The sequence below is a fragment of the Drosophila subpulchrella genome, chromosome 3L (genome assembly GCF_014743375.2).
Source record: "Drosophila subpulchrella strain 33 F10 #4 breed RU33 chromosome 3L, RU_Dsub_v1.1 Primary Assembly, whole genome shotgun sequence".
In the NCBI taxonomy this organism is placed as follows: Eukaryota; Metazoa; Arthropoda; class Insecta; order Diptera; family Drosophilidae; genus Drosophila; species Drosophila subpulchrella.
The window spans coordinates 25,625,246-25,639,243 of record NC_050612.1 but is presented as its reverse complement, the minus strand read 5'-3'; the positions used below and the strand labels follow the sequence as shown (position 1 = coordinate 25,639,243).

At 40.5% G+C, this 13,998-nt stretch overlaps 1 protein-coding gene across 8 annotated transcripts in view; it reads left to right on the top strand.

The window, feature by feature from the left end:
- Positions 1-13,998, top strand: part of LOC119553817 (RNA-binding protein Musashi homolog Rbp6) — a 185,806-nt gene that overhangs the window by 85,109 nt on the left and 86,699 nt on the right. The window lies entirely within an intron of this gene.

The following is a 13,998-nucleotide window of genomic DNA, read 5'->3' as shown; positions in this document are numbered from 1 at the left end:
GCTGGCCGAGGGGTGCTAAGTAGGCCTCTACTCTCGCAGCATACCCTACTTTCGCCCCTTTTCCGCTTTCCACTTTCTCTTCGGCTTTTTTACACATGTCGCCAAACTCTTCCCCCAACTTTAGCTGGAGTTAATTTCTTCGCTTTTTAAGCACTCCCCTCCATGAATATGAAATGTATATTTGTGTTAGTTATATTTTTTTATTTGGGGGGGAGGCATAGAATAATGGGGGCGGGGACGGGGGGAGTGGCATACATATGTCATGTAAAAAAGTTCGCTTTAATGTGCAAAATTGCTGGCGGACTAGGGCCATAAAAGTGCATGGGAATAAGTGAAATGGATTTTTGGGCTACGCTGCCCTGTCCCATATAAGAGCGCTATAAAAAAAATGAATTTCCAGAACGGTCCGGGGCAGCAGATATAGTTTGAACTTGGCTAGGATTTATGGCTGTTTGTTCGGAACAAAAGAAAAGTGGAGGGACCCCATATGAATCTCTTGGCTTATTCCTCTGGAGTGCGTGTGTGCGGGCAAAAAATATCCCGGATTCGTTGAGTTGGGTAAATCCTTTAATGTCGAGTTGAGGTGCGTACACGAACAGGTCGTATAAGTGGATTATACGCACAGATCGGATTTCGGGAATGGCGTTGCCTTAGATAAGGTTATTTTATCAACTTGAACCGCATAGTTATGGACCAAATAATAGCCGAAATAAATAACCGCAGAAAAGCTTTGCACATACTCGAATAAGATGTTCTTATAGTTATTCAATAAAGTTCAGTAGTACTGTCTTAAGAAGGTTAATTTATGTGGATTATTAAAAACACACCGAATGTTTTTGATATTGTAAGTAATTCGTTATGATGGTAATGGTTATATAATGGTTAATACGAAGGAATTTACTTTTTTGTTAGTAATATTTTTACAAATCTCTCTTAACTACAATCGATGATAAAAATTATTGGAATTTTTAGAATTATTTATTTTTGTAAAGTTTTTAAAACCAAGATTAAGTACAAGAACAAACTAAATATCTTATATATCAAATTACATTGTATATCATTGGAAAAACCATCCCTGATATGAAATTCAATCATAGGTTTCTAGAACTGTCAGTAATTTTGTGCTTTTACTTCTACAGTTGTTAATTTATCCTGCCCACAAATTCTCGTAGGTAAATTAGTCGTAAACAGTTCTTTGGCCCATAGATTTCCCAACGAATAATACTTTTGGAACCATCCCGTTGGGGATCTCGTTTTGTGACAAATTCCTGACCAGGCGCAGACATCTCTTTCATTCGAGGGCCCATCAATGGGAAATGCTGTGTCCTGGCATCGTTTTTTCCGTTAAATTAACACGCTCGAATGTTCTGCTCATGTGTGTGTATCTGTATCTGTGTGTGTTCTGCTTGTGTGTGCGTGTGTGTGTGAGTGAGTGTGTTTGTGTGAGTGAGCGAGGGGGAGTTGTACACTTACATTGTGCAAACTTTTCTAATTTAAACCGGCAGTTTCAGTCAATTGCCACAGCTTACCGCTTTCGACATGAGTTTTACTTTTTTAGTACCTTCGGGTGTGCGACGGATGCGATGTTGGCGCATTTTAGAAAGAGAAATGGAGAAGTGGAGAGTGGAGTGAAATGGGGAGACAGAGAAATTTCCAATACATTAAAAGTTGTGTGAATACACTTGCCAGAATCCATTATAACCCAGCCAAACTGAACTGAACAGAACAGACATGAAAGCCAGGCCATAAATCTAATAAATACGTGTGTTTCTCACCCCTTTCACTCCAACCCCCTCCCCCCCCTTCATTTGGTTCATTCCCACACTTCCGGTTCCGTTTGCCGCCCTGTGCAATAACTTGTGAAATATGTAATCAATCAAGATGGAACAGTCGTCGAGGCAGCCAAACTATGTGGCAAGTATGCGTCTGACTGCAGTTCTTGGTGGGTTGAGCTCTGGGGGTGAAAGTTCAGGGGGCGGTCGGGTCGATTAATTCAACTTTCTGCTGCAGACAATGGCATGTGAAAAAGTCAAAAAGTTGAAAGTGCAATTTTGTCGTTATTATTTTACATTTACAACAAAAGATAGCAGCAGGAGCAGTCGAAAAGCCAACCCAAAAAAAAAAATAAAAAATCGCAAAGTTACTCAACTATTTTATACGACGGGCGGCACGCTGTGAGTCTGTCTCTCTCACTCATATCCCCATCTCACTTGCTCTTTCCCGCCTCACCCACACTATCTGGCAGTGTGTGTAATTGTCAGTTAGTTGGCGCTGTCAGTCCGAATGTTGAAATTAATTTATTTCAATTGAAGTTGAACTTTTGCGGCGTTATTACTTTGCGAAACTTTCTCCGAGCTACGCATAATAAACGAGTGTGCGAGCGAGAGGCTCTGAAGTGGGTGCAAGCGAGACAGCTGCAGTCGCCAGGTGCCGAATGACCTCCACCCACAAAAAAATAAAGCCACCTCAATCACCCACTTTGCATACATATTTATTTAGCCTTTGCCAAAATAATCAAATTGCAAAATTGCAAGTGTTGCCGTCAACGTCAACAGAATATCATCTGCTCTTTGTCTCACTCTCGCCATCTCTTTCTGTGACAATCTTCAGCTGTATATCTACCTCTTTCTGCCCCGGAACTCCCTATCTCTTTCGTATTTTATTTTTGATTTTCTATGCCAATACTCGTTGTCTGCTTTCTTTTTTATAACTTTCGGACAGACGGGAAAGAGAATTGAAATGTGAGTTTCGGAGATTCAAGAGGGTGATATAAAGGGCGGGCAGATATTTTTCCGAGAGGGGGGGGGGGGGGGGGGCGTGGCACAGCACACGACAGGTGCCGCTGACGTCTGTGCTGATAATTTGTTGCGCGACTTCAGCATTTGCAAGTGGCAGGCCTTGGACGTCATTGATAGTTATTTGATGTGCATATTCCAAATGTTCGCTAAAAAATAAATACGAATAAAAATAAATACAAGCATGAATATCAGCAAAAAATTATTGATTGAAAAAATGGCGCTAATGACGCGGGTGAAAGTCAGGTGGGCTGAACAGGAAATTGAAATGTCTGCATGACATTAAAAACAAAAAAGTTGTTATTTTTAACACCTTTAAAACATCAACATGGTTTTAATTGCCAAGCAGAAAATGTTATTTCTTTCTTTCAGTTAATTATCCAATTTTTTTTATACGTTTAATTTTGGGTTTTAGCCTTATTTTAATCAACCAATAAAAGCTACATTTTCTTTATAGCTTTAAATATCAAAGAATTGATTCGTTAGCTAACTTTACATTCCATTCCCATTTTTCAGTATCAAAGTTTCAACTTGGAATCAAAAATCAACATACTCCCCAAAAACATATCTATGAATTTTAATATCCATCAATTGCATGTTTTCTTCTTCAATTTTCCATTCAATTTGCATTAGAATGTATGTACTCGCCCGCTCAAAGTTTTCTTAAAGTGTGCCATGGTAATTTTTGGCAGAGCTTATGAACTTCCCGACGGTTATTGGTTTTCTTGTTGTTGTTGTGATGCTGCCTTTTAAACTCAAATCAAAAATCAAAATCCGCACCAGCTACAAATGTTAAATCCGCAAATAATTGACAAAGTTTAGGCATAAACGTGGCTCTGTCTCTGCAAAATTGCTCAGGGGTTGTGGAACTTATGGGGGGGGATGGAAAATTGTGGGGCTGCGAGTGGAGAATTTGGGTGGGGGTGGCGTTGGTGGTGGCTAACAAGAATGCTGTGTGTGCGGGCCAACTTCAAAATATGTTGGCCACAAATGGCAAAAGTTTGACAGGTAAACGGAATTCGGATAGAATATCTATGTACACGGTATACACACGTGTGTATGAGGCAAATTTAGTGGGGTTTTCCAACGGAAACCGCTGAAACAGCTGCGACCATCGAAATTCTGGATTTGGATTTTCGAAAAACCGTCCCAATACTTTGTCTATCTATGCGGTTCTAGTTGAGCGGGCGGACATTTATGTTTAATGAGATACTTTTTAACAGCCTCATAAATGGCTATGATAACCACTTAATGTCGAAAGCAACGAAAGCCGAGTGAAAACAATTTACATATTAAACTTGCGCCGAGTTGCCAGCCTGTTATCCTCGTCGCACATCCTGCCCGCCTTTCTCTCTCTCTCTCTTTCACTCGCCGTATATCCGTCTCTTTCGTTCGGCGTGCGAAATATGTTCGCCTGCGGCGCATTCACTTTAATTTGATTAAATTTTGAACATTTTCACGTAAAAGTTGCTCCTTTGGCTCGGCAGTTCTGTTGGGGCTTCAGTGCATCGCTTTTCCCGATTTTCCCGCTTTTCCATGCTCTCTCATCTGTGCTGGATGGATTGGATGGCCTGCTCCGTTCCGTTCTGGCCGGATCGGATCGGTGGCTCTGGGTCTGGTTTGGTCTCGTTTCGCTCGTTTTGGTTTGGTTTGGGTGAGCTCGGTCTTTCTGGTCGGACCTCCTGCTGTCTCAAAAAAGCTGATGCCACCTTCATGCTCAGCTGTTGTCTGCCTGAATTTATCTCGCTTTGTGTGAGTTTAATAGTTTGAATACCCTGTAAAATAGGGCCGAGGCCAGGTGAGAGATTGCCTATAAAAAAGATCTTCAAAGGAGGCTATACCTGTATTTTTTATAAAAGAATTTAAATTATCTCCCTCATTTAAGTAACATACCAAGAAGGTTGGAGCTTTACTTTTTAATCTGGTGGCTTGAACTGAAAAGGAAGTCTTGGTTAAATATAACCGATACATTCTTACAGTGCTTAATATATTCTTTTAGACACTTAAGGGTATTACTAGATACTCTTAAATATTATTATATTATTTTTCCTGAACATGACTTATGCTTGAATAGAGATCTAAATAATTGGCTTTATTTATTGCTATAATTCCTTTAAGCTTAAATTGTTTCTTATTTTCATATTTATTTACATTTATCCAGTTGTTTTCTTACCATAAATATTTCTTACTGCCATTTTAGGTCATCAAATAATCCTTAACTCTTCTGAGCTCCTCTTGCTTATTTCATTTGAGTATTTTGTAGTTTCTGTATTTTATAATAAATAGTTGTTTAAACTTTCGCCTACGCCAGAGCCTCCCCCTACTTTTCCCCCTTGCATCACCACCCAAAAGAGATGTTTCCCACCAATGTGGTGGGCTCTTGTTGCTGCTGCCTCTGCCGTTGTTGTTCTCGTTGTTGCTGTCCGGCTCTTCAACTATTTTTTATGCAATCTGCTGTGGCTCTACGAAAGACCCCCTCTTCACACATCGAAAGGCCCCGAGTTGCATTGTTTTGTTCCGGGCGCTTCCTTTTGTTTCCCGCATACACTTTTTGCTGTGTTTTTATTTTTTGTCTGTTTGCCATTTCCTTCTCTGGTAGCCGCACATAGTTATGGCCACGATTTTGGCTTTCGGTTATGTGCACTGAGATTTTCCTTGGCCTTGTTTTTTCTCCCAGCCTGGCAATTGTTTTCCCGGCTTTCCTGCTTTCCTCCGCTTTATCCTTTCCATTGTTGTTGTTGCTGTTGCCCAGGTTGCCAATGTGGGGGAGTTGAAAATTCTCCAAATTAATTCGCATCATTTAAATCACAGAGTTGGCACTGGGAGTTTAATGGAGGTGGTGCAAAATCATTGGGGCTGCCGTTAAATCGAACGAAGAGAAAGCAGGCGAAAGATTCGCTTGGGCCAGTTAAATTATGGCCCACATTGAGCCGGGGCAAACGAACAGATAAACAATAAGTAACTGTGAATTATGGTGGCCATTACTTTTGTCTCTCCTTTTGGTCCTTTGTGTTGTTTATGGCAGGACAATAATTAGGACAAAACAGTGGGGTCGACGCCGCCGTCTGTGGAACGTGTGAAATGCTCCCTTTTACATGAAGCGGGGAAAATTGGTTAATTAGGGGGCCCACTCAATTTCCCACCACGAAAAATATATTTCAACCTCAACAGTTGGCAAATCGAATGGGATTCACCTCGATGTCCCTGCGCCCCCCTCGCTGTCTGGGTAAATTGCTTATGAAATTGACATCGAAGCCTCGCCTGTCTGCCGGAAATGGAAACAGCGGTAATGACGAGGCGCACACACACACTCACGCACACCCCTCCCCTAATGCATACCCATACACTCGCAACCCCTGACACACACACCCAAAACGCTGGCAGTATAGCCCACATAATTGGCAAATCACACACATTGATTTCGCCGTGTGCTGGCGTCCTCGTCATCATCCTTATTGCCGCTTTCGCTGTTGTTGTTGTTGTTTGCTAGTTCAATCGCTCACTGCAGCCCGCCCACCAGCCACCCACTCCACCCCCCAGAAACCCCACCCACTCTCGACCACCCACCACATCCGACATCTGCCTAAACAAGACGAGAGATGGAAAGAGCGAATATAGTAACTACACCGGAAAACATGGTTATTTATTTAAAGAAATGTTGTCGGAAATGGGATTAGATCTAGAATCATAAATTAAAAAAAACAAACTTTGAACAAATTTATAAAAAGTCTTCTCAAGACTTTAAGGAACCTTTTAAGGGAAAGCACCAAAGTTCAAAGTAACAAATCTGAAAATCATCGTTATATTATAAAATACATTTTTCTTTAAATCCATATTAATTTATTTATATGTAAACATGTTTTGTAAAGATTTATTATTCAGAAATTATATAATAGATATTTTGAAGAAGTCCAAAATAATATTTAATCATATATTGTGAAAATGAGTCCAGATTATCAAAATATTATGGCCATATAAAAATCCAACTAAAATATTTCAAATAAATATTATTATTATAAGTAAGAAACTGGGATGGTATTTTCTTTTCAAAAGATGGGAAATGATACCCAAAGACAAAATCTAACTTATGTAAGGTGATTTTTCTTTGTGCAGCGAGTTTGTGAGAACTGGAGGAAAATATAGCCTATACGTAATTTAAAGGCAATGATATCCAAAACTCCAACTTAGCCGCAGGCGGTGGAAGGTGTGCCAACGTATATATGTATACATATAACTCGTGTGGGAGTATGTCATATAGGGCATCATTAATAACAGCAAGGCGTAGAACAGGCCAAGACAACATCATTAGATCGAAGCTGGAGCTGCGACTTTGTCTACGGCTTGGCCTTAATTTCCATTGTTCGGCACTGGCATTAACATTTCCCTGCCGCTTGATCCTAAATAATTAGGCAGACTTCAGTGTCTCCGGCAGATACAACCCATCAACCATCCGCATGCTCATCATCATCATCACAGCATCTCAACATCACCGTCATCGTGTGGAGGGCGGAGGAAAAAAATATATCTTCATTGCTGTAATTTATAACGTTCACTTGTCATTAACAGCCATTTTAATCGTCTAGCGAGCAGGCACATACAAACCCATAATGTGTATAATATGTATTCCCGTATCCTGTACGCCTGTTGTGGCATTTAAAGCGTGAAAATATTAATTTATGAGCCTTTTAAACGAGCGCAACAAATTGGCAATGAAAATGAAGCAGTTACAGCGGAAAAGCAATGAGATAAATATGAAAATAAATACTGCGTAAATACCAAATGAAAACCGGTGTATAAATACTAAACGGGCGGATAAATGAATTGATTGAGAAGGCACGCTCAAACGCATTTCATTCGCGCGAAATCCATTGAATTCAACAGTTTTATGCTGAAACTAGTCCTGTACCTAACGGCCAGGGCGGAAATTCACGTTTCCCTCCGCGCGACTCCTTGGGAAAGCGAGAAACCCGAAATCTATTTATGCCCCAGCTCAAGCCCATAAACCACAGCCAAAATCCAGTGGTCGTCGCATTTAAGTGTCTTGAAGGGTTTCTGGGGGGTAATAGTAAGAGGGGTTGCTTTCGGGGGATAGTGAGGGGGGGCTTTTTGGGTGGGTATTTTGGGTGGTAACGAACGAACCACAAAGCAAATTCGCCCGCCGTAATCTGCACTTGGTGCTCGTATCTTAATAAACTATTAAATCAAACGCAAGCATCAATGCATGCAAGCACACAAATTCCCTTTATATATTTATTGGGGAGGGAGCTCGGAATTTTGAAGCTGGCATCCCTTTAAAAGCCCCTCCATATTTTCGTATTTATAAATTCTCACAAAACTGTATTTTCTTCTCTGTTTTCCTTGCCCACAACTTTTACTGCTCTCATATATATAGTAAATGAATAAATGAGTTATATGCGCGTTCACATTCACATTATTCTGCAGCCATTGGGGGGGATTTATCCTTATCCTGCCCTTCCATTTTTTGGCCCCTGTCCGGTCGGGTTTTCGGTTGTTTTTGTTCTGGCTCACAGGAAACCGATAGGACATGGCGATTAAGGATATTCCAGGAAGCCAAGCCGGGGCGAGCCAAAAGCGTTTTCCATTTCAATTGAACGGCCACCGGAACGGGGAGTATTTTGCTGATGAATAAAAGCGATCTCTTACCCATTTTCAGAACATTTAAAGTGCTATTTTGCATTATTTCTTAAACTTGTAAGATAGTGTCGTCTAAAGTAATTTACAATATTTTAGTAAGGTTTATACCATTTAAATTTATGGGCTAAAACTAAAAGAAATCCAATTGTATTTCAGTAAATCAATTTTTGGGAGTATTTACATAAATGAGCTCCAGTTTGTCTTGTAAGAAATACTTACCATAATTGAAGTTAAATAGGAAACCTTTGTAATACATTTCCCTAATTAAACTTACCTACATTCACTTAACATTGAGATACAATATGGATTTTTTATTTTCAAGACAATTTTTAATTTAGTAGTACTCATTATTTCTAAAATTCGGCATATATTGAGTAGTCGAATTTATACATATAATTGCAATTGTTGGTGGCTGTTATGTTGACATTTTTAGTAATAATAATTTCTTTATATTTAATAAACTCGGATTTAAATTATTTCTGAATAATATGCCCATCAACAAGCCTATTTAAGATTCGGAATAATTCTGTATTAATTTATAGAATTTTCTTAACTCATTGAAATATTATATTCTTCGAATTAAAGTTGCTTTAATGGATGCAAATCTATATCGAAATGTGTTAATTAAATTCCCAGAGATATTACAACTGCTGAGTATGACTTCCGTGGATCTGTGGCGATCTGATTTGGGCCAGAAGGTGCCGCTGCCCTTGGGCCACTTGCACCAGATACCCGGGCTTATAGCTCAGATACATGCGCCTTCTCCCCAGCATCCTTGGCTGACTCGGCTGTCGTTATTATTTATGTTTTGTTATCCGTTGACCAGAGCGTTGGCGCTTGTTTTTTCCACACTAGCCAGCTCGCACACACTCGCATGGCTCACCTATTTTACGATAGAATGAATATCTCGTGCTCTCCTGTTTCCAGTTCCCCCAGCGATGGTGTGTAGTTTTTGCCACAGTATTTTTCTCTAAGCTCGTGGCCATGTGTGTGCTTGTGTGTGTTGGCCTGCTTTTCCCCCTTGGTTTTCCACCGCTTTTCCTCCTTTTCGGCTGTTCCTGGTTCTATGTACTTCCGTTTTGTAGTGAAAAGAGCTTTGCGTGTTGCGGCATCTCCTGCTGCTTTCCCCTCTTGATATTTTTGTGCGTGTGTTTGTTTGTTGCTTAGAGAATTGATGGTAAAAGGATGTGTGTGATTTTGCTATTTTTGCCGCGTGTACTCCTCTGTGTGTGTGTGTTGGCCACAAATATCAGCCGAATGAAGTGGCATTTGTTGGCCTGGTTTAAAGCCAAGTGCGCGGCGTAAGCTCTTAACAAGTAGAATGCTTAAATGTGACCGGACGTCCAGGGAGGATTTCCCAGTAGTTCGCTCATAACTTATTCATATTCTGTTGAGAAATGCAGTTGAAATTGGAGAACTAGAGCAATAACTTGGCTATACAAAAATTGAACATTCTGGGAAAATGTATATTTATATCTTCGATTTTTTAGGTCACCTGATGCTGACTTTCATATTTTACTAAGAGAAAACTGCACTGTTTAACTCTTATTTCACCTTTTCTTTAAGTTCAAGGATAAGTTTAAGGAAATTTTATGTAATTCTTTTTTCTGAAAAATACAAAAATATTAAATATTTTTAAATATTTTTCCCCTCCGTTTAGCCTATATATTTTAAAAGTTAAGGTATTTTTTGAAGCAGTTTCAAATCAATATCGTTTGAATACTTAATGTTAACATATTGATTCCCTTCACATTCATCATTTCTTTCTGTTTATCTTTGACTGGTTTTCTAAGTGATTTTAGTTTTCCCGCCGCCGCTTAAATCTGCCCCACACCCATGCATATAAAATAATGTTTTTATAAGTCTGTTTGGAGCTGTTCGATAGCGCAATTCGAGGCGGAATCCCCTCCCAGACGACCCTCCCCCCCGGTGCCTCCCATGTGGCATTGTTTGATCTGGCTTCGGTGGCTGAGGAAAAAGGCAAGCAAAACGTCCCAGCGGAGTCGTCAATAAATGCGATAAAGCCAAACATGTTTCATTTGCAATGGCCAATGGCTGCCGCCTCAGCTTACCCCGACCACTCCATCCGGAACCCGCCATTTCTTACAAGCCTCCTTTCATCTCGCACACATCTTGCAGCGATATCGAGCAAAATGCGAAATTACGAATTGTATTATATTTTTTTTCATATTTCTACGACTGCATGATACCCGGTAGCACCAATCCTGCCAATATCAATAACCATAAATAAGTCAAAATCAATTCAGGGTAGCAGGAATTAGGGAAAAATGATCTAGTTCAAAAATGTGTGGTTAACCTTTTAAAGAAAAAACCCAATATTTACATTTTATAAGCTTTAACAAATCTGAAATATATGAAAACGTATAAACTTGTAGGTCTTTGAATAGAAAAATCTATTCCATATTGTAAATAATACATTTTTATGGGTTTTGGGTAACAAAAGTGAAGAAAACCTTCAACATCTAGCTTTAAATTGGATGCATTTCATCGAGTGTGGGTGAAGCGAAGGTTTAAAACAAGATTTAAGCAGAATATATTACCAACTTTGTTGCCCTTATTACTGCTAGTTCCTGGGTTCCTAAAATTAGCTAAAAGTATGTGGTCGTTATACAGCTCATATACCCCTGCATTGTCCCCAAGCCGAGCATAAAAAGGAGCACAGCCAAAAACTCATAAAAATCTACGCTGAGCTGCGCTGAGAAGCCGAATTTAAAGCTGGGGCGGGGGAAAATAAATAACAAGGAAAGCAAAGAAAAGCAGGGAAAAGCTAAGAAAAGCATCGACATTGGCATTGGCGTCATCTTCAAGTGTTTGCCACTCAGCTCAGCCCGATTCGATTCGCCTCAACTCAACTGAACTCGACTCCTGTGAGGATTTTGACCCATAATTGACTTGTACACATGCCAATTCCCCAGCTGATGCCCGCCCCTTTGCTCCTATTTGGCCATTTTTCGACGCTGCGTGTCCATGCGGCGTTTTGCGGCCAAGTTTACAATTTATCCATTGGCCATGCACCTGCCACTTGGTCCACTTCCTGGTCTTTAAGTCCTGCTTTATATGCCATCCGTTCGTTGCAAACAAAAAACTATTGTATATGACATTTTTAATGCCCCCATAGCTATCATTAGATGGCGAACAAAGCGACGACCGGCGAACAAAGGCAATAGAAATAATCAATACAAATTTTATACCCCCCCTCCCCAACGACACACACACACACACAAACACACTCACACAACAATGAAATACATTACAAATCAATTGCAATCGCTCGAAAATCGGCATGCGAATTTCCATAGACGATGTCTGGTGTGGCCGTGCGATTGGATTGGATTGGCATGGGCCGGGTTTTGGGTTTGGGTTTGCTATAGGAATAGGGATTGGGACTGGGCTGAGTTGGCTTGGGTTCGGTTCGTTTGAGGCACAGAAAGAAATACTGGGATCTATAAGTATCTCATTATAATTATCAAAGAGTCTCTGTTGATTATTTAAAATATATGATATTATTACAATTATAATCCTAAAGGATTGTTATAATAATGTATGTTTATTTATTTAACCCAAAGTATCCGTTGTATTATATAACATATTATATTTAATATGAAAATTGACTTAAGCACCAGCTAATATATCATAATATAAGGGTTCTAAGTTCTATAAAGTTGGGTAAGCAAAAAGGGGGACCAAGTGATTCTAAGGGCATAATTTGTATGCTAGCAATACAACTATTTAAGTACACATTCTTAGAAACCAATTCTTCCTAATAATCAATTAAAGGACAGTATTTTTCCCAGTGCAGCTGGCAAGGGGCAACATTATTATCATCATCAAGCGTACAAAGTTAGTGCCGGCGGGCTTTTCGGCGCGGGGAGATCGGATGAGCGGGTTGCTGTGGAGGACGGTGCTCCAAATCGGCAAATGAAGCAAACCAGGATTTACATGTACACAGTTATTGCTGCTGCTGGTTGCACACCCACACACACACACACACCCGCGCAGCACTCATGTGTGTGTGCAGCATTTCCTTTGGGTTATTTTCCGGGAACAACATTTCATGGCACTGATAAAGCTGCCATGGCAGCAGCCTCTGTCGCCGCCGACTGCGCTGTCGCTTTTCCTTTTGGAGCCAGGGGAAAGGCTTTCACCGCGTTTGCGCAGAGAGCGGGAGAAGGCAGAGAGCGGCAAATCATGGTACAGAGAGAGCAGGGAGAGCGGAAGCAGGTCCTTTTTCGGCGAGAGCAAAATTCCCAGCTGCGAGCATTATTCGCATGTCAGCGAGGAGCAACAACAATTGCCCCGGGGCCAACAAAATATTTGACGCAAGCGGATTGTAAGGATGTAGCTGTAACTGTATGTGTGCCTGGAGAGTCCTCGTTTGCATGGGTATGTGTGCTCGTGTGTGCGTGTGTGTGTGAGAGAGAGCGGTGGCGCGTGCACTCCAGGCAATGTCAAGTTGACACTTTCACCAACGCACGAGACACACGACGAACAACAATGGAGGAGAATGGGAACGACGAGGACGTCGGTGCCCATGATGATGATAACGATGATGATGAGCATGGTTATGATGCAGATACAGCTGCCTACGATGAAGATACGACCAGGAAAGATACTTATGACGAGGATTGCAATCCGGCTGAGACGAAGAACACTTTGATGTTCGTTCACTTGAAGATGATTTCAATGACGATTGAACATAGATAGTTTCAACGATGAGTACTTATAAGATAATTAATCATATTACTCACGATTACCGCATATATAATATAAGCTTTTTTGATTTATATAACAATATTAAGGAAATAACTTTAGTTATGATCCCAATGCTAATATTATTTCTTTTTAGGTGATAATCATAATAGCTGTTAGGGATATTATTATTTAATTGAAGACCTACATATAGCAAATAATTTAAGTAATACAAAATTAAAATCATATTATAATCTTAATAATATCTTATAATAATTACTTTGAGGTTTTAAGTTCTATTATGCAAGTAAATTAGACCAGGATATAAGAGAAATACCCATCATAACCCTTCATCCTGTATTCCTCGAACAAAGAGTTAGGGCTCACCTGGCTACATCGGCATTATCCTTATTCATCAACATAATCATCGGCACATCAGCGACACCCTCTGCAGAGGTTACATGGACATTCTGCCGACTCGAATCGCTATTGTTGTTTGTTTGCGCCATCGTCTCATGCCCCCCTTGCTCCCTCTTCGCTGCTCCCTGCTCGTTTTCCTCGTCCTTTCTCCGCCTCTCTCCCTCTCTCTCCTCCCAGTGCGGGCCACCCACGAAAACAAACATAAAGGTGCAACAATGACGCGCGTGGAGCACCGAGCTCTCTCTCGATTGAGCTCCCTCCCCTTTCACTCTCTCTCTCTCTCCGCAGAGAGAGAAAAGTGTCTCTCGTTATCCTTTCTCTCTCCTGCTATTGCAATGAGAAAGTTTTCTCTCGCAGCGCTGTTAACTCATTTCTCCTGCTGCTGAAAGTGAATGTTTGGTGTATGTCAAATGTTTGT